Consider the following 21,117-nt stretch of genomic DNA (forward strand, 5'->3'; position numbering starts at 1 on the left):
CTTTGAGACTAGATCCTGACTTTCTCCTCAAACCTGCATACAGTTAATGCGGTTACCGTGGGGGGTAAACCAGTCCCTCCGAAACGCTGCGTTTCCATCTCGTCTCTCCCAGGTGCACAATTCCTAGCCGTTCCCCGGCTTTGGTTAGCCACAAGTTCATTTAAAACATTGCAATTATTTTTTGTAGGCACCTTGGGTAGGGACGGGCATCCCCTCCGATGGCCTACGGCAGCGCAGCGCTGCCCTGGGGCCAGCCAGACCCGAGGCGCTTGCAGAGCCCTTTAGGAGTCCCTCGTGCAGGGCTGGGCCATGGCCGTATGGCCACACGTATAGACTAAACCAAGCGTATATAGGCCTCTGCGTGCATGTGCATAGGTACCGGTGGGTATCTACCCAAGGACGTATGCAGCTGTGCACGCCCCCGTCGCTGTATGTGCTGCGGTACGTGCGAGGCCAGCTGGATGCATTCTAAGGGCGACGGACCCCGCCAGGCCGGGGGCACCTCGGGGTGCAGCAGGACCGTGTTCCACACACACTTCTCCCCCTCCCGGGCCCGCAGAGCGGCCCCCCCGCCCGCTGGGGGTGTTGCAGGGTGTGAATGCACCGACGTTCGCTCGCGCGGGCGGGTGTAAACGCACCGTTTGCGGGGTGGGTGCGAGAAGCACCTCGGCACCCCTGTGCCGGGGGTTGCAGCTCTCTACACACACCCCCCCCCCCCGGCGGGGCGCGGGCTGAGCGCAGCGGCGGGGAGGGCGCGCGCCGCCGCGCGGGGTGGGGGGGGGCGGGGCCGGGAGCGCGCGGCCTCGCCGCTCTTTGGCTCCGGCCGCCGCGCTCATTTGCATGTGGCGGGGGCTCCCCTGTCACGTGGCCGCGCGCGGGCCGGAGGGGAGGGGGCGGAGGAGGAGGAGGCGGCGGCGGCGGAGGGGAGGGGGGGGGGAGCGGGAGCAGACTTCCTGTTTGAGGTCAGCGCGGGGAGGGGGAGCGCGCGGCGAAGCCTCCCCGCGGTCTCGCGCTGCCTGGCGGGGCTCTTGTCAGTTAGCAACAAAATGGCCGCGGTGGCAGCAGCTCTGCTCCTGAGGACGGCGGCGGCGGCGTCCGTGGCGGTGGCGGCGGCGGCGGCGGCGGCAACGGCGGCGCGGAGGAGCGGGGGACCGGCCCGGCAGCACTGAGCCTGGCACCGCCTGCCTGCGAGCGGACGAGGCGAGAGCGAGCGGGAGAGACGGAGAGAGGCGCTGCGGCCCCCCACCCCAGCCTCCGCCAGCGAGCCCGGCTGACCGACCGACTCTGCCCGAGGCGCTGCTGCAGCCCCCTGGGGAGGAGACGCTGCCGCCTCGGCCCCCGGCCTCCCCCCGCTCCCCGCCCTCCCCCCCCCGCCCCCCCCGGGGGCACGGGCGCCCGGGTCCCTGCCCCCCGGCGAGGGGCTCCGCTGCCGCAGCCTCCCGCCGCTCGCCCGCCCCCACCTCCGCCCGCCCGGACACCCTGCCGGATCCCTCCGGAGGAGACGGAGAGAGCCCGCGGGATCGTTCTCCTCCTGCCCCCGGATCCCCTGTGCGAGCGAGGCAGACAGACTGTTGGGTTTCCCCACTCCCCCCGTCGCGTCCCCGTCCCCCCCACCCCCCTCCGTGAAAGACTTTGCTGGATCCTCCTCCTCGGATCCCCTCCCCGCGCTCGCTCCTTCCTGCGAGAGAGGCTGCTGGATCCTCCTCCCGCCGGAGAGACTGCTGGATCGCTCCGCTGGGGTCCCCGCGAGAGAGACGCGGATCCTCCTCCCGTGAGAGACTGCCGCCGATCCTCCGCCCCTCCTCGGATCTCCTGGAGCGAGAGACTCGGCGGGATCCTCCTCCTGCCCGGAGCCCCATGTGAGACTCCAGATCCCCCCGTGGCTCCGTGGTGTTTGGGGTTATTTTTTTCCTTTTTTTTTCTTTCTTTCTTTTTTTTTTTTTTTTGAAGGGGGGATCCATCTTAAAACTATTTTGTGGGTCCCGGTTTCTCTTTAATTTGCACTTTTTAAAACACCCTCAGATGCTCCTCCATGTGGACTGAGAACCCATCAAGGCACACACACGAGAACTCATCCCGATCAACTCCAAATCCTGGCTTTCGTGGGTTTTGCTGCAACACATAAAAGCAAACTTGTATTTAAGACACACTCGTGCAAAAATTTAGCTGGGGACTTTAAGGTGTATTTTGTCTTGGTTTCTTGGTCTTGTTTTTTGGTTTGGTTTTTTTTTTTTTTTGCTTCACTGGAAATCAAAAGCTTGTTTTGGAATTGGACCTGCTTTTGCTGCACTTCTCTGGGCTGGATAACACTGAAGCTCTTTGCTTTTCTACTTGGATAGTGTTTTCCTGTTGATCTGTTGTTTTTTTCTTCTCCTGTGTGGCAGACTTTTTTTCTTTTTTTTGAGGGGGGTAAACAAACGACAACAAAAAACTTAATTTTTTTGGCCGTGTGAGATTTTTTCGTATTCAGATTTGTGAAATTACGGGTACACTTACAAAAAAAAAAAAAGGCATTAAAATAAGAAAGGAACACGTCAGAAAGACCCCTACACGGTAGACAAAATACTCACTTGTTTCCTTACAGCAAGACTGAATCGAAAGCTGCCAAAGAGCCCCATAAAGAAAAGACTAAAAGGTAAGAAGGGGTAATAGCCTCTCTTAATCTCAGCATGGTAGAAGTTAGCAGTGGAAGAGACCTGCTAAGCCAGTGCATACCTCTTTCTCACAAGTTCTAAACCAGATTTTTAACTGCTTATTAGTGAAGCAAGTAACACCCCAAAACATTTCAAAATCCGTTTATTTTTATCAGATACCTCTTTTTGCTTAAAACAACTTGCAGAAATGTTTTTTTACGTGCTAGAATTAATTCAGTATTTTTCTCTGTATCTTTTCCCAGCTCAGATAGATGTTGTGCGCAAAATAGCGAACAGAAGTGCCGTTTGTGGGTGTGTTGTGCCACTTGGACATTAAGACCACTTCTGTTGCAGACATGACTGTGTGCACTTGCTTTATAACTTACACGTGTGAAAATTATTGCAGAGAATGTTGGAAGTGATCTTAAGTCTGGAAAGTGAGCAGTGTGGGTATGGTCAGCAGTGCTGCTCTGGTGGCTGAGCAGATGAGGCTCCAGTTTTGTCCTGTATGGCTGCTTTCTGTTAAAAGTTAAGATCTCTAGATCTGTTTTTTTCTCCTCTCTCCCCTCACGTAATGAGATTATGGGAATCTACTGTAATTTTCTCCTGAGTGTTCAGCGAGCGAGATCTTCGTGTAAACCTGAAATGTCGTCCAGTGGGAGAGAGAATATTAAACAGAGTTTATGCTTTTAACTGCGACGCTGAAGGGGAAGAAAATGGGGAGGGTTCAGTTGTTAACCTGAGAAGTCTTGAAACACTGGAAGTTTATTAATTGTTTGAATCGTCTTTGTTTGTATCACAAGTTTGTGTCAAAGGTTAATCTTCTTAATATGTAATTAGTTGAAGGTCCAATTATGGGATTTATTGAACTCAATTGTTCCCCCCCGCCTTTTTCCATTAAATATGGTACTGCTAGTCTTTGTGGCTACTTTATTTTCTGCTACAACTCGAGTGTATCTGTGGGAAGATATTCATTCAATTAATATAACAGCCAGTTTAAATTTAGAAATAATCTTTAGTACGTCATACACATGTCTGTTGCGTATTTTTCCTCTCGTATGCATATGTATGTATCTGAGGAATTTACGCTAATTTATATACTGAAATTTGCTCTGGACATTAGGCCAGTTAAGGTAATTAAAAATCCAATAAATCCCGCTGTTGGTGGGCTGCTTGATGATGCAGAGCTTTAAATCAGGTGGATGTCGTAGCGCTCTGTGGACCTGAGGACAATGCAAGTGTAGGAGCAGGAGAATATCTGCACTGCTCTTGGGTTTTACTTCGCAAGAAAGTAATGTCTTTAAAATCTTGCCCTCATTACATACGGTGGGTGGGTTTTTTGAATTCACCGACGAGTGAGAATTAAAATGCAGTTTCCTATCGGATATTACTTTTTTTATCGTTTCAAGAAAGTAGTAGAAAGGTACACACTGATTCTCACTGCTTCCCCCCTACGTTTTCCAAGGAAGTAGTAGGTGATTTGCAGTGCGTGCAGCCCTGTGCTTAGCAAATCACATAGTTTCCCATAATTGCGGTTCCTCAAAATCGGAAAGCCCTCGGATATCTGTCTGGCTACTTCAGTGTGTTATTTGTGAGCTCAAAATGGTGTGCTGAGGCACCTGCCCCCGCATGCACTGTTGTTTCTGCTCTGGCTTCTGAAATTATTTCCAGAACGTTAAAGCATCAATGTCAGACTTCGTATACAACTAGTGAGAAAAACTGCTTTAGCCTGTGGGAGGCTTGTTCTTTAATTTGTAGGACTAACGTTGCTTTTTGGGGGTGAGATTACAGAGGCCGTGTTATGCATGGGTATGGGGTAACCTTGCTGTTTCTGGATCTGTGACTACTGAGTTTATGAAGAAAGCCATAGTAAATCAGATTCATTTGAACTTTTTGTAGTGGACATGACTGTTTAAGAGGACCACCAGTAGTGTAATAATGCCTTGCGTCGCTTTGTCCTTATCTTCAAAGGAGAACGTATCTCTTCTGGCTCGAAGTTACCTGACTGGCACAGAGCTTGTGAAATGAAGAAGGTCTCGGTTCAGCCCTTGGTGAACAGGTGCTGCCATCAGGAAAACGGCTGCAGCCTGGGAGTGGGACTTGTTTCAGGGCAGGAGTGATGCCTCTTCATAGGGGCTGTATTTTAGGCAATATTCTGTACTTTTGACAAAACATTTTGTTTCTAGTAATGCAAAAAACAGGGCAGACTAATCTCTTTTTATTTAGAGCTCTTCTGGATTGCAGTATAAAATACTTAGGATTTACTCATGTTTTGTTCTCTGTATGTGTGGATTCTCATATTGACAAATTTAAGTATTGGTGTGCATCGGACTAAAAGCTGACTTGGACTGTCTTATGGACGGTTGGTTTGTGTATGCTGTTACATCTGTTACAGTACATGAATTATTTTGTAATTAGGATGTCATTGGTGCAGAGCGTTAGTCCCACTTACTAGGTAGGAAGGTAATTGTGGGGAGCTTTGGTCCGTGGCATTTCTGTGCTAGTACAAAGCATAGTGGAATTTACTCTGGGAGGCTGCCCTTGGGTCTTGATGCGGTATTGAGAAGCATTTGGTAACTTAAAGGTTCACCCTCTTGACCTGGCATCTTTGCATCATTCAAAATCTGCCTCTGATCACCTGTGAATGGGATGAGGTTTACCTCATCTGCTATTGCAAAGCCTGCGGAAGCTTGCTGGGGTGCATGAAAAATCCGCACCTCTGGCTCAATTTCTTTTTTCTGGCTTTTGTCTTTCCTATTAAAATAACAAGCTATGCTTTTGATGACTTTTATGATCTTTTGCTGGTGTTTAAAGGAAGGAAGGTAACTCTGTCCTTTTTGAAGGAGCTTTTTAAGACTTGAAAAATGATAGGATGAAATTTCCTTAATATGAGAAATAACGTAATTGGGCATAACAGTACTTTTAACCTGAAGATTCTTTGTTGAAGTTCTCAGAGCTCCCAAGTTCCGTACCTTGCCGAGCTGGAGTGACAATAAAACAGGGTAAAGTTAAAGGTTTTGTCAAGCAGGGGCTATAATCTCTTTGTGTCTGGAAGCAAACTGTTGCTGAATGGTAACCTTATAGAAAGTATCGCTTCAAATTAGTCTAGAAATCAAACGTCTTATTTTTCTGTTTTTCATTCAGAAAGGCCAGGAAATTTTATTCATGTAAGGGATTTACTGCCTGCTGTTAAGTCAAAATGATCTATGCTTTTACAATCCATTCAGATAATATATGCGATGGAGACACCTCTTCTCTTTCGTGTTAAGTTTGTTATTAAAAAGCCCAATAGCAGCGTTTACTTTCAGTTTTAGCTGTTAAGACTTAACCAAGACGGGTGTATGTGGGAAGGGGTAATATGTTAACTTAGCAGCTGGCCTTGCAGAGATAAACATGCGCTTTTCCAAATGCTGTCATCTGGCCCCTTTCCAAAACAAGCTGAAGGAGGAGGTCAGGGGTGGAGCCATCCTTTGCTTTAGTAAAAAGAGGCTTTCATTTGGAAAGAATTGCTAGATAGTATTGACTACGAGAACTGCAGATTTAAAAATAAAATGGCCAGACCTTTCCTAAGTAAACAAAATAACCATTGTTGATTAGTTGTATCTCAACGCCTGTTACTGTGCTGCTTCTCTTTGAAGGTACAGCAACTTAAATGTAGAATGCATATTGCTTCTTTTAAAAAAAATATCAGTGCTTTATATAAGACGCTGAACGTAAGAACTGATGAAAAATGTATCATCTTCGGTTACAGTAGAGATGTGCAACACAAAAGTGCTATTGTTTTAATTGTTTAAAATTCAGATTACAAGATAATGGTAATACCATTAGAAGGTTTCCCTTTGGCCTAGAAGCTGCAGGTAGGAGCCTGTCGATCCCTTAGTATTAAAGATGAATGATAAGGAAACCTCTTAAATGCCTGTGATGCTGCAGTCTAGCCAATTTAGGATCAGCTGATGCCTTCTAGTGATAATGGCTTGAGGTTTTCAGCTGTATTATGAAGATATCAGCCAGGGCAAATAGTGTTTAGAAGAGAAGTGTACTTTATTGAATGGGGAGATGATCTAGAAGTGACAGTAAATTGCATTACTAAATGATCTATGCGGTCTGCACAGTCTCTTCACTGGTAAATGCTAGTGGTAAAGTGAAAGATGGTTATTCTTAATGTATGAAAGCAGAGGAATCAAAGTTTTATTTGATCTTCCTTTAGGAATCTGAGCTATTTATGAAAATTGTCTACCAAAAGCATGGCTTAGTTTTACATCTTAATTACCAGATATAGATGTACTTATGCTTATTTTATCATGACTTAATCGTGATTAACCTTGCTGTGGATTCCCATACACAGTTATAACTGTATTTTCTGAAACTTTATTTGTGCAGCTTCCTACCTTGTCACTAATATGTTTTAAAATCTCCTGCACAGGATAAAAATGTCTGAATTTGATCATAATAACAAACTGTCCCTTCTTGCACAGAATAGTTACAGTACTCTTTAAGATTGTATCAAAGATCGTATCACTTGTGGAAAATGCAGCAGTACTTTAAAATATGCATCTGATTCTTTTGTCTTTCTTTAAATGTAACATATCTCTCTCTCTCCATCCCAATAAAAAGGCTTCTTTCACTGAAGACATCTGTAAAATAACTAGCTGTTCTTAAGTCTCATGGTTCAGGGTACCAAGCATCAAAATCTGAGTTTTGGTCTTAGCCCTGGATGTGAACCAGCACTATAATTTTTCAGTGTTGAGATCTCGAATGTAGTTGTAATTCAAGCTCATAAAATATTAGAAGCTTTGACAGTAGTGAGGTCTGCTTTCTGGAGCTCTTCCCTGTGGGTTTACAGCCAAGGATGGCTTGAGAGTGAGAACAGTTATCTGTGCTGCAGCAGTGATGTTTTATGGCTGGATGCCCAGATTGTCTAGCTTTGCACACAGCTTTATAGTTTGCCTTTGAGGGCTATGGAGGTGGAAGTCATTTGTAATAAACAGCTATCTGCAGCTTGCTTTTTCTGTGTTTTGAAATGTACATCCATTTAAAAAAATTGCAAACTAGATGCACACTTACTTAGATTTCAATCAGGAAATTCTATGTTTTAGAAGCTCGCTTGTGAGAAATGTTAACAATTGCTTTGTATTAAAAATAGCTAATATTTATCCCTTGGCTGTTTGGGGTTTTTTAGCAGTAAGCTGTGAATTGCTAGAGAATGAGATTTTTTAAATTCTTTTTTTGTTTTTATTTGAGAGAAAAATTGACTTGTCAAACCGATTGGCATCCTTTGTGGTAATTAAGCCCCAGAGAAAAATATGTTTATAGGTCTCAAAATAGTTAACATGCAACTACCAGCTATAGGCTCATTTAGGAAAAGATAACACCCACTCCCCTTCTACCGCAAGGAAAAAACCCACCCTGGGCTATGAAGTGTTTAGTGTCTGCCCATGGGCTTTTTCCTGAGGTAGATCCATTCTTCCCCCCACACCCCCAGCTTCTTGTTAATGGGGTCTATATATGTTTTCCCGTGATGACTTTCTGAAGAGATGGGTAGTGCCTTTGTTATGATCTTGGTCAAGAACAATCTCCTAGAGTGGCATATCTGGGTTGTTTTTTTTTTTTTTGATGCACTGTTTTTCTTCCTATTCCTTTTTTCCCTTCCTGTGTTCTGTCTGTATGCTGTCTGCTTGAAGTTTATGGTTTCCTCTCTTGTACTGCATTTGCAAGACTTCCTGATGAGAAATGGAAGAGCTTTTTGTTTTGTTTGTGGGATACAAAGTACTCACAGTGGCTTGGATACCATTCTGGGTGGTCAGTATGTACACATATTGATTGTTAGTTCAAACTGACTTCTGCCAAGTCTATTTTAAGCTCAGCCAGATACCTGTGTACTGTCAGTCTGCTTTTCAGTCATACTCTAGTCTGGGACTCTCAGGTCTTTTAGTTCTTCAGAATTCCAAAATGTTTTCATGGCTGATGCTAACGTCATTGGTGCTGACAATGGAGATGCTTGTTTTTAAACAGTAGCTGGTTACTGGTAAACAAAAGAGCATCCAGCCCAGTGCTTTAACACAAACCATTCTAGAAAAAAGAAGCAGTTCAGTGAGAATGCAAAAACAAACAAACAAAAAAAATCAACTGTATTGGATGCATAATGTCCTGACTGCCATTTTACTATATTTTCTTAGAAGGTCATTAATAGAAGACCACAGAGGTGGTCTTTGGCATTGCTTGTAATGTTTTCGCTTGAACTCAATGTATGTTCATAATAGCCTTGAAATTGACATTTCATATGAAATACGAAGCTAAAAACTTTACTAGCACTGCAAGCATAGCCTAATGGCATGTGCGTATATCAAGTAAGACTCTACACAGTGTATTATCAAAGCCAGTCTGGAGTAGGGTTCCTCAACATCCTTCTGCTAACACCATTCTTTCTATCTGTAGGTCTCAACTTTCCTCTTCTCTCAATGTTTTTAATCAATTACACAAGCTTACTTAACATAGGGGAATTGCTTCCAATGTTAGTGTTTGAATTTTTTCCGCATTTTCAGCTTTGAAATGGATGCTGCACTTGAAAGTTTGTCTCTTACTCCCTGGCTGTGTAACGAAAGGTGTTAAACATCTTGGCAAATCTAATCATTCTTGTCTCTTTATGATGTCATGGCTGTAATGCTGTAAGAGCACAGTATTGTACCTCATTCTTGTTTTGTGATGCTGCAGAAAATTGCTGTTACTTAAAAGTAACCTATTGGCATAAGAGTGCTGATCACATCTGTGCATAACATACCTCTTCATTTTCCTGCTTATAAAACTATTTGGTTTCTCTTTGCATAACATTAGCTGATGTAAACTATAAAGAGGTATATTTTTTTCTCTTTAAGCCTTTAAAAAATAAATTAATATGGAAAATGCAGCATCTTCTGATAAGGAAGGAGAAGAGCATGTGGTGGTAGCAATCTAAATGCTGTTTAATATTTTCTAGTATGATCATCATAAAGCATAGCTGTCTGATCCAGGTGTGGAACTAAATTTGGTCTGTCACAGTAATAGAATTGCTGCTATTGAGGAGAGTCTCTGTATAAACAGCACTGTTTCAGGTGAAAGATGTTGTTATATGGGATGTACTGGAGCCTGGTGACTCTGCAATTTTTACTATTTCTATTTTTCTAATCAAACTTTTAGAAGTCCTTCACTTTTAAAGGTAATGATCCAATTTAAGTAATTTTCATTGGGTACCAACAGTACAATATCTAGTGATGTCAGTCTTCATACTACCACACTTATGTGTAATAATTGACTAAAACAATGGTTATGTTATTGGATGGATGCTTACATAATGATTTGCTTAAAAAAGACCCTCAACTTCTTTTTTCTTGTATCTGTGAAGATTAAATGTTCTTCACAGATTTTTAGGTGAAATATTGCAGTGACAACAAAATCCCATGCTTTTGAAGCAAATAACCTGGACTGATAGATATCATTGGTTTTATCTGGATGATATTGCAACACTCTGACAGTCCAACTGCGTTGAAATTGTGATTCCCCTCCCCACCCCTGTCCATCACCCGTCCCTCTATCAGCACCCAGGCAAGCAAGAGCTCATCTTTCTGGAATTCTGTCTGCATCTACTGATCAGATAACACACTTGAAGACTTTTTGGATATATTTCTGAGCATATTTGCTCCCCTGGGCATTTCATGGACTAACTGAAGGCATAAAATAGTTATTACTAAGATCATAATTGACCGTAAATTGATTTCCAAAGTGGTATTTACTGCAACTGGTTTTCCTGTCCCGGAAGATCGTTTATGGCTATTTACTTTCCCCATCTCTCCCCAACCCTGTCTCTCCTCCCCCCACTGAGAAGCTATTCATTTGCTAAATTGAAAAATGGATGATGGCCCATTCTGGTGGTGGCTCTGATATTCTAATTTATTACTGCAGGAATTGGCATCCAGATGCTTTTACTATGGAAAGTGAAGTGGAGGAACAGAGAACTTTGGAACTTGATGAACTTAATGGAAATAAGGGTTATCTTTTCAGCAATGCAGAGTTAATCTTTTAAACTCTGGTAGATTTGTGGAGGGAAAGGTGCTAGCTTGGACCTTTCTGCTTCCTTAATTTTGGATGATAGAGTAAATCTTGTTCTGAATTTTGTGGATTCAGTTTCCAGCCTGAAGATAGGTACAGAGTAACATAAGGGTTTCTTATCTCACTTGAGTTTTGTTGCTATATTAATTTGCAAAACAGCATTGCAGCTGAAGATGCAGTGGAACAAAAACTGAATTGCTTCAGATTGTATTATCTTTTAAATTGAATGAAATGATCATGGTGTTTTGATTTTTCTAGTTAAACACTGAGAATGTATAAAAAGTGCACAAAACAATTAAGTAGATTTTCTTCATTTGTGTTTAAACTTCCACATATTTGCGGTGCACAACTTTTTAGTACAGTTTATTAGTCTATAGTATGTTTTGTCTTCCTTGACTCGGATCAAATTTGGTGTTAACCTCCTGCAGAGAGTTCCAGGACCCCTGACATTTTATTGTGACTCTTGATTAGCTCACCAGGGTTCCTGCTAAGAATTCTTCTTTCATTCATTTGATAATTTGAATTCCCTATTCACAGTGCCTTTAAATAGAATGGTATTTGGAAAACTTGAAGACAACAACTTGAATGTTCAATGAGCTCACCCAGCAAATTTAAAAATGCAGAAGGAAATTACGGGTTTGTGTATTCTGGAATCTTTTAAAAGAATAAACATTTTACAAAAACATGAGGTCTCTGTCTTCATATTCTCTTTAAGTTTATTTCCCTTCTGGTTTCTACAACAAGGAGTTCTGCTGACATCTATTTTCCCTTTTTCATCTTACCTATCTTGCCTTGTTACATCAGGAGCCATGCATTCACCTAACTTAAATCTGTATCTGGGAGCAAGTATAATAAGGTGGTATGCACCCATATAGTGGAACTTCAGCTTTCCAAGGCAGCATGTGTGCAGTGTAGAGAGCATCTTGTTCTTTACACTGAGTATAGCCTAGCCTAGCTTATGCGCATCTCATAGATACCTTATGCCATTCACCCACTTTTGCAGTGTATCCCCTTGCTGTTGCTGGTGGTGCTGGCCAGGCTTGTGCTGAGGAGTACCGTTCTGAGCTCTACAACATGAGGAACAGTGTCATTATTTTTTTTCCAGAGTCTAGATCTTGAGACACATCCTCCCTGTGAGGCCACTGTCCTTTTATTCCCCCATCCAGGTCTCTCTCTGTGAGCCTCCCGGAGTTGGGGCTGCAGCAGTGTCCTGCACCTCCTTGCTCCTTGTGCGTTCTGAGGTGACACTTGGAGATGTCAGTAGTGAGATGGCAGAGGCCCATTCCCTGTATAGGATGCCGTCTTCCTAGAGGCTGGTTTCTGCAGGCTTCTGCCATACATCTGTGAAACAATTTTAATATCGTAGGAAAATGCAAGCTGGAAGGGACTTCACGAGGTCATCTCAGATAGGTCTGTATTTAAGTTGAGTGACATGTATTTCTGGTAACATGTCTGCTGCTATTCGCTGTGTTGCTGGTATGCGTTGGTGTTGGACTTGTCTGGTACAGTTTCCCCGCCTGTGGGTAGGAGCGAGGGAAGTGCATATGCGTTTTTCTGCTGTGCCTGTGGCAGGAACTCTACCTAAAGGAGAGGTATTTCCTCCAGATCTCACCTTCCTGGGCCTTTTTAATCACACTGGAGCCACTCATGATGTGGCAATGGACGCATGTGGCTATGGCTGCTGTAAGCTGGGTGTCTTTTGTTGAAGATGTGTTGGCACGACCTTTTCCCCAGAATAAGCACAAGAGCAGCATCATATAACCGCATTCAGCATAAATTCTGCTGCCTACTTTTTGATACTGTAGGTTGTGTCGTCTAGCTTGACCTGTGTGAGAGTACCAGCCTGGTCTTCAGCTCCTGCAGTGAGTTGCATATGCTTTCACCTGCTGATAACAAAGTGATTGGGCTCAGAAATAGTTGAGTGCTGGCATGTTACTGTGATGGAAGGGGGGAAAGGAGGACTAGGGGTGTTTGAAATCCCTACAGGCAAAATGGTACATCATTTTAGTTATGCAAACTTGCTTTTCATTGTTTTTAACAAAGCAGCAGAAAGGTTTATCTGTGCTTGCTTGAAGGGTGCAAAGGTATGCCACACAGCAGCAGTGTTCCTAGCTGTCTGTCCTGCAGCACGCGTTGTCCCTCCTGGCACTGTTACTGTTGGACAGGTGACGCGCTGACCGGCTTCTCCAACCTCTGTCCCTGGGAGTGGTCAGCTCTCACAGAGAGCCCAGGGCTGTGGTGTGTGGCAAAACATCCTGTGGAGCTGTTGCTCCTGTTCCGATTTCCTGGCCTCCTACTTTGCTGTATCCCTGTGCAGCTGCCTCAGGAAGCAGTGTTCCCCTGACACGGTCTTCAAGTCCAGCTAAATAATTTGAGCCAGAAACTTGTCCATAGGTTGCTTCTAGGTCAGTTAATGGGCAATATTTAGTTAAACAATTTGTCAGTGTGGGGCTTTGCCTCTGTTGGCACAGGGCTCTTGTCTTCTGAAGTATTTGCAGAAACCAAAATAGCAAACATAGTATCTGGAGAGAGACAAACACGCTGTGCTCTTGCTGAGCTACTGGATTCCAAAGCTTTTTTCCTTTGTGCATTATGTCCCAGGAAGACTGGGGAAGAGCTCTGGACCAGATGCTACATCAACTGCTGGTAAATATCATCAGGCCTGGGAGGAAGGTAGCACTGTGGAAGTAAATCTAGTTATCTGCACTATTCACAGTTTATAGCTTAATTTTCCAAGAGAGGAGGCGGTCCGTGTTTGCTGGGGGAGGAGAGATGTTCATAGCATGTTTCTTGTTTGTAGCCTGCTTTAAGTGGTGAATGTAATGCATGCTTTTTTTTGGTGTGTGTGGGTTTGTTTTTTTTTTTTTCCCTTGGTCCTTGCGTAGCCCAAGTGGTGCACATGATGGGATACTTGAGGGCTGCTGGGATGTTGTCAGCAGACTGAGGGAGCACATTCCGATATGATTCGTGCCTGAAATGTATACAAGGGTGAGGTTTTGTGTACAATGTTCTAGCCCATGTCCAGATTTCCCTACTAACCTCTTAAGTTGCCCTAGAGTGGAGTTTGTGTATACATTAATAGGCCTGCACTGTGGAGAGCAACACCTTCTCAGAAGAGGTGGCGTACCTGTGTGACACTAGCTTTATAGCCTATAGCATCACCTACACTAGTGTGTGAATTTGGATTGGGGGTTTCATGTTTAAGCAAACCTTTTGATTGTCCTCACTTGTTGTGCTTTCATTGTCATAATGGAGTGGTCTTCGAGTACAATTGGACTCCTTTTAAATAAAACTTCACTGGATGATGTGCTCCAAGGGTGTTGTTAATGCTTTCCTGCTGCAAGTGAGCGTTCAGGACATGGGAGCAGACTGGAGCTAGTTTCAAGTAGTAAAGTCAACTGAAACGGGGATAGTGTGGCTATCAAGTCCTCTGCACCAACAGTTTTGCTCTGCAAATCCACTCCTATTGGTCTGCACTACTTAGTAATGAAGATGTAATGTACATCTCCTGAAACATTCCCATTTGTACTCCAGTACTGTCATTAGCATGCTGTCTCTGGTAACAATCCAGGAGAAACCAAACAAAAGGAAGTCTGTAGATGAAAAACAAAAACCCCACAACCCTACAAACATTCACTGCGACTTGGGCAGTGCTCAGATATGGACTCATCAAACTTCTGATGTCTGACTTGCCACTTATAGTTAATCTGCATCCTTAGTTTTATAAAGGCTTTTTGTTCTCTGGGATTTTTCCCCACTTCTAGTGGCTGGTTATCACCTAGTAGAAGCTAAAACAAGGCCGGGTCAGTGTGCTTTTTAAAAATATCTTGAATTGAACAATAGTAACTATCTAGTCTGCTTTATTTTTCTTCTAATTAATTTACTTCAGTGATTGTTTGCCTTATGTGTATGTAAAGTAGGATCACTGTCAGTTAACACTGGGTGAATTGAAAACTTAGAGCGAGAGCCTAGGTCCTGCAGTATTTTATTGCTCTGTAACCAATAATCCAAAATGGCATGTTAGGAACGCCAGGTACTACTGTTGGAGATGCAGCCTTGAGGCAAGGTGTGCGATACAGGTGCTCATCTTTCTTCTGATCATGGAATTTCTGTTGTACAGATTGTAAGAGCAGGATTATGAATTTTGTCTCTTGGGCAAACTAAAAAATCTCCCTGTAGCTTCAATAAGATATTTTAATTGAATATGTTGCCTTTTACACCCTGTTTTCAGCTAATGCTGTAGTGTTCTTGGGTGTCTTTAAATGGCAGCTACATTCTGCTTCCGCACAAATTTCAGTTGTGAATGAAGTTGTCTGTGCACGTCTTCTACCTTAGGCAAGTGTGCTGTGGTTTAAAGAAAGCCTGGAAGGGAGTACATAGGGATCAAGTCTAATCCCTCACCATTACAGGCAGCAGTGGAAGAGGGTCCACAGAGCATCATAGACCTAAAGACACCTACCAGTACTCTGTAACAAATCAAATAAAAACACAGAAAGAAGACTTGGAGCCAGAACTATATTCTTCAGTAAAAGGAAACATCAAGGGCAGTACTAGTGCTCTGTTTCTGTGCAGGAACTTTGGTGGAATTTCTAAGTGACTTCAGAAAACAGACTGCTGTTTCTGTTAGGAGATCAGTTTTGTGTTACATACTTTAAGATAAGTTGACCAGATACTGGGAGCATCAAAGTACCAGGTCCACAGTTGTTAGCAGTGGATGATATTTTGATGTTTCAGAGGAAGGGAGGAATCCCCTGTCAAGGCAAATAATGTATTGAGGAGTGACAAGTGCAGGACAGGGGCATAATTTGACAGTGAGAGACCCCAAAGCATGGGATTAATAAATTATAAATGAGGTCAAACAAAACCACTCATCAAGCGTTGTTCATGACTCCCTGTAGGAGCAAATCTTGCACCCATACTTTCAAATTACAGCATTTAGTTTCAAGCTGTGTGATCACACCTATACATGCAACTCATCCATAAACTTACGGCCCTGACTGAGGGCTTTTCCTCCATTAATTCCCTTGAAAGGGTATTGTAGGATTTTACTTTGTGAATGGGGAGGCGGCGTGGCCTTGTATCAGTGTTACTTCTTCATAACAAGTCTTCCTTTACTTAGGTATTTTTCCTCTTCTCTCACCCAAATGTTTATTTATAAAGATTTGGTATGTCTTTTAATGTTGGGTTTGGGTTTTTTTAAATGCTACAGTGTGGAAGACTTTATGCCCAATCCAAATCTCTTTTGTTGCAATTTAAATTCAGTACTACTTAGCACAGCTAAAGTAGGAAGATTTTGCTCCATTCTTCTCTACCTCTGTCTTTAACACCTATTTGAATACGGAGGTTGCCATCTCTTTAGATTAAGTGAATCCAAGTCTGAAGTTTTTTCCAAGGGCCCATGCTTTTTTGATCTCCAATCCTTCTTGCTGTTTTCTTGAGACTCTTCAGCTGATCTGTATCTGTTGCTGTAGATAGTCCTAAACTGGATGCAGTACAGCAGCTGATGAGGTTCTGACCATTTGTGACATTGTTGCTTTGCCTTTGAATTGAGATCCCCTGTAACGCCTGGGTTTTTTTCCTCCCCCAAACTGGTGTTTAGCCAGTTGTTCCCTATGCTGTATTGATATATATGATTGTTCCTGCCAAACATGGTAACCTGCACTCTGCTTTGTTTGTACATCTTGAGTTTATCAGGTTGTTCTGAATACTGTTAGTCCTTAATTGTTTTGCAGCCCCATGACTTGACATACTCTGGAAAATAGTAAGTGCACACGTGTTTCCAGCAGCAAAGTCGTTAATAAAAATTTTGCTGCTGGATGTGTGGCATACAGCAACAAAAATCCATTGGTTTTCTGCCTTGTGGGAAGGGGAAGTGCTGAGCTTACTTGTTTTGTGGGTATTTTATTGTAATTTCATTTAGCTTATGTTCCTTACCTTCTTAGGAGGAAAAAAAAACCCCAACCAACCACGTTCTTACTAACAAAACTGTGCATGTTGCTTGAAAAGTCAATAAATTACTTCTGTTGCCTCCCTTTTGTCCTTTTCAAAAGCACCTGCAACTATGCCATAGGAAAAAAGATCAGGCTTTCTTTCCCCCCACAAATTCTTGTTAGCTATTACTGATGTTTGTATCCCTTCCCCTTTTAAGTTAACATGCACAGTCTTTGCCATTTGCTAGTGTTCTGGAGCGCCATCCATTTTCTGCTGATTCTTTAAGGTAATCTGTAATGACTTAGACACAGTTGTTCTTATAGTAAACTACATCAGGCCCAGCCAGTGGAAAAACATCCAATTTCTCTAGGGACTTTTTAAGCTGTTCTTACTTTTGCTGGCCTGATTTCCTATTGGGAGTGGTAGCAAAATGTTTAGTTCCATCTCCTCCCCCCCCCCCCCCCCCCCCAGTTCATGGAAGTTTTCCTGAGAAGTTGGATGATTCCGTCTTCCCAAATTTGGGGAAAAGAGACTTAAACACATCTCAGGATTCTGGCTTTGAGCTGTGTTCACCAGCCCTTTTGGGCGAGGAAGCCAGAATGAAACATTGCAGTGGTGGGGGCAGAGATCCTAGGGCAGGAGCAGCTTGGTTGTTGGCTCTTTGCTGCCCCTGCCACCAGCTTGGAGCAAAGCCTCCCTACGTAGGGAAGAGCACTGCAACATCCCTCTGTGAAGCTGTTGTCATCTGCGGGCTCAGCACCAGTTCAGATGGTTGTTGGCCATCTGTTCCCAGCTGATGTCTTTAGTGAAGGCTAAGCAGAAAGAAAAGTACTGTCACTTTAACCCTCATAGGGTCATCTGTCAATAGTCCCCTTTCCCACTGAGTATCAAAACTAATGTTTCCTCTTGCTTATTAATGAAGCACTTAAAGGTTGATTTATTGTTACTTTTTATATGCACAATGCTAATACACTGTTGGCCTTCCTCATTTTTGTCCCCATGTGTTTGTGCTGGTTTTTTTCATATTCCTTCTTATTTATTTGACCTAGTTTTGTACGCTTCTTTCTTTTTTTTGAGGTGACTGGAGAGCTTGTAATTAGGGACCAGCTTGACTCTTCTTGATTAATGACTGAGCCTAGATATCAAGGGGAAAAAAGCTGGCACTTTTGAAGTCACACCAGCTCTATGCCTTCACCGGTATTTACTCTGGAAAGGTCACAGAGAGCTGGGCCGGAGAAGGATGAAGCAGGAAACAAAATTAGCAATAGGCAGATGTGGAGGTTTAGTTTATCCATTCTAGTAGTCATGAAAACAGGGAATGCTGATGATACGGTGACTTCTTGCATTATGTAGTATTCCCCCTATGCTTTAGGATATCTGCATTGTCATTTAGATTCTTGGCGATTTCCACGAAGCAATGCCTGCCTCTTCCTATGTGACAGTATTTTTCAGTTGTCCTGAATTAATTGAAGCCTGCCTTTTTGTTAATTTTTTCATTCCATTTCATTGCCACCCTTCAAGCTGCACTCTGCCTTCACGATCTCAACTACTTCTTTCTTACCATTTAGAATCAGATTTTGAAGAACTTTCTAAATAGTAATTTTCTTCATTTCTATTTGAAACTGTATGATAACTAGATTTTGAGAACTTGGTAGATGGTTACTTTGTGTTTCGTGTCTGTGCTGTGCAGACTCTCTGTTACCACTTGTAAGGATGCATGGCGCTGTTAGTTCCTTCCAAAAAGCCTACTCAGCATGCTTTGGTGGCCTGCATTATTTGTCAGTTCATTACAATTCTCGTTTAAAGATTTATTTTTTATGCTCCTCCCCACCTCTCATCATTATTTTTGGGAAAAATATGTGTGCAGAAATACATGATGCCCTGTTATATGGTGGGGAAAGTAAAAATCGGAGCAATACTTAAGCAATGGTATGAAATTTGCAGGATTTCTGTCAGTAACAGCAACTTTCACAACTATCAAGGGAGGTTCTTTCCAGCATGAAGTAGGATATGAATTGAAGGTACAGGAGGTATTCCAGAATTAAGGTATGGGAGCTGTTCTCTTATTGGGCTAAACCAGGCAAAGGCATCTGTAGACCAAGATTAAGAAAGCTATTCTGAAGCAGTATTCCAAGCAGTTTTCCTGTGTAAATAAATAAACCTTCAGCATCTTAAATACATGCAAACAAAATTCATTAGGCTGCTAAGTTTGGTGCTATGTCACATGGAGAGACAAAAGAAACAGGTATCTGTTTAGTCCTCAGCTATTGCAGGAACTTCTGAACTATAAAACACTGTGTGGGTAATAACCTTGCATGTAATAACACACATAGCCTCTACTTGAAGTTTAAGAACACTACATTCTCAGAAGGCGTATTGTAAAATCCTGTTAGAATGTCACATCAGTGCTAATTCAAAATAAGTAGTTGTGGCTTCAGATGTGAAAGCAATCCAATGTCTGATACCAACTAGAAAACTGAAGTTCTCACTTACCTTAAAAAAATAAAATCAGCCTAGATTTGTTAATTTTTTAAAAGGGATTAATAAGCCTTTCTGCAACAGGCATTGACAGAACATAGCCATAGTTCTCAAATTGTTCTGACCAGGACCTGCATTTTGTCTTGCTTTCCTATTCAGAGAGAGCTCTTAAGCATGTGTACTTTAAAGATAACCTTGGTTTAGGTTTGGATTTAATAAGCTAATTGCAATCTGTAAAAAAACCACTTGATGCTATAGTAAAACTCTTTGCACTCTGCTCATAAATATCCCCCATGATTCTGATACATCAGATCCATATATATGAAAAAGGCAAAGTCCTACAAGTATATTCTAAGACACTTCTGGTTTAAATCATATGAGCTTTGTATTCATACATTTTTTAGCATGTTTCCTGTAATAAAGATTAAATTGTTGCTCAGGAAGTAAAACTGCAACACATGCCTTTGACAATGTAATCAAACTTTATATAGCAATGTTTTTATTGTTTTCCTTTTGTTTTGCTCTTAGATGACTAATTTCTGCCTAGAAGTGACAGCAAGAGTTGCCATCTGAGAGGCCACTTGGAGCTTTATTTCTATTTTAAGCATATTTAAAGCACATGTATTCAGAAGTGTCATTATGTAAATCAGTTTTGAAAATTGAACTCCATTAAAAATTATAGTGTCATTTTCTGAGTTAATCTGAGGCTATTTTAATCTCAGAAATGGAAAAAAAACAAAAAAAAAACAAAAAAAAAATCAAAACCAAACCAAAACCAAACAGGTTTCCGCTAGGAGTGGCACTTCTACCTCTTATGTTGTAATTGATGTGATAATATGGTAATAAAATACATTGTATTTTTAATGGAACAAAATGTTTGCACTTCTTTGATTTGGAAAATCCTCTGACATGGTGTATTACCTGCATAAGGGAGGGAATAACATATAACAGTGCCTGGGAAATGTCAAAACAGAACCACCTTTAGAGGATAGAAAGGCTGGAAATAGAGAAGTTTGTAGTGGAGTCCAGTCTCAGTAATGAGACTTTGACAGTGATGAAAGTTGATCCCCAACATTGGATACTTATGATTTGGCTGGACAGGGTGCTGAGCCATCTTTGTCTAGACCGTGTTTTTGCCAAGAAAGCTTGGACCAAATGATCCTTGAGGTCCCTTCCAACCTGATATTCTATATTCCGTGAAAGGAACTTGATATAAAACAAACAATGGCGTAACAAGAAAGTTGGGAAGTATGTACTTTCATAGCTTAAAGAAAACTTTGCAAATTAGGCAAAGTGCTGGTGATGTTTGTAGGGTTTTTTTTTGTGTTTTGTTTTAAATACTGTACTGACTGTTGAAAGGGTTTTAAATGTAATTATGATGTTCTGGAATGGCTGTAATGTCCTGGATTTTCTTAAGTACTAGTAAGAGGAAACCAAAAAGTTTCTTATTTTGCACTGACTTGTTTCATTCACCTGCTTTAAAAAAACAAAAAAGGCTAGAGCTTCCCTTGGCAATAGCCTGATAGTTTGGGAGAGTTCACTTGAAGACATGGGTTTTGTAGAGTCTGATGTGACTAGAGTAGGAAGCACTAAAAATGAAGGGACTGGATGTTGTTACTTTGTAGTTACTGAAATCCTGGGGACTTCTTCTCTCCAGCTAATGGGAATAAAGTCAAATCTATTAAGGTTTCAACTCAGTTTCTTTTGGCAATGTAAGTCATCACTTTTTCCAAAGTCCTAGAACAATTCATTTAAAAGTACAATTTTAAGTACCCTTTCCTTAAGTGCAATATTAAGTATGTGATGCCAATACCCACCTGCAACTCTTAAGAGCAAATGCTTCTCAAACACTGATTTACAGTACAATATTTGAAAGGTGGCCCTTTGAAATTGGCATAAAATTGAGCAGTCATGCAGATGATGAATTTTTGGTCATGGCAGAAAGTGATTCAGGTATTTAAAATACAGATATCTAATGCCACTTTAGATGTCC

General features: G+C 42.3%; 1 protein-coding gene across 5 annotated transcripts in view; it reads left to right on the forward strand.

The window, feature by feature from the left end:
• Positions 1-1,038: 1,038 nt before the first annotated feature.
• Positions 1,039-21,117, forward strand: part of TNRC6C (trinucleotide repeat containing adaptor 6C) — a 111,761-nt gene continuing 91,682 nt past the window's right edge. For 3 of the 5 annotated variants that reach the window (XM_075044911.1, XM_075044914.1, XM_075044912.1), the window contains exon 1: positions 1,039-2,635. The gene's annotated coding sequence lies outside the window, so the exon portion shown is untranslated. The remainder of the gene's footprint in view (positions 2,636-21,117) is intronic. The other 2 variants (XM_075044913.1, XM_075044915.1) reach the window with 1 other exon arrangement.

The sequence above is a fragment of the Buteo buteo genome, chromosome 13 (assembly GCF_964188355.1).
Source record: "Buteo buteo chromosome 13, bButBut1.hap1.1, whole genome shotgun sequence".
Lineage (NCBI taxonomy): Eukaryota > Metazoa > Chordata > Aves > Accipitriformes > Accipitridae > Buteo > Buteo buteo.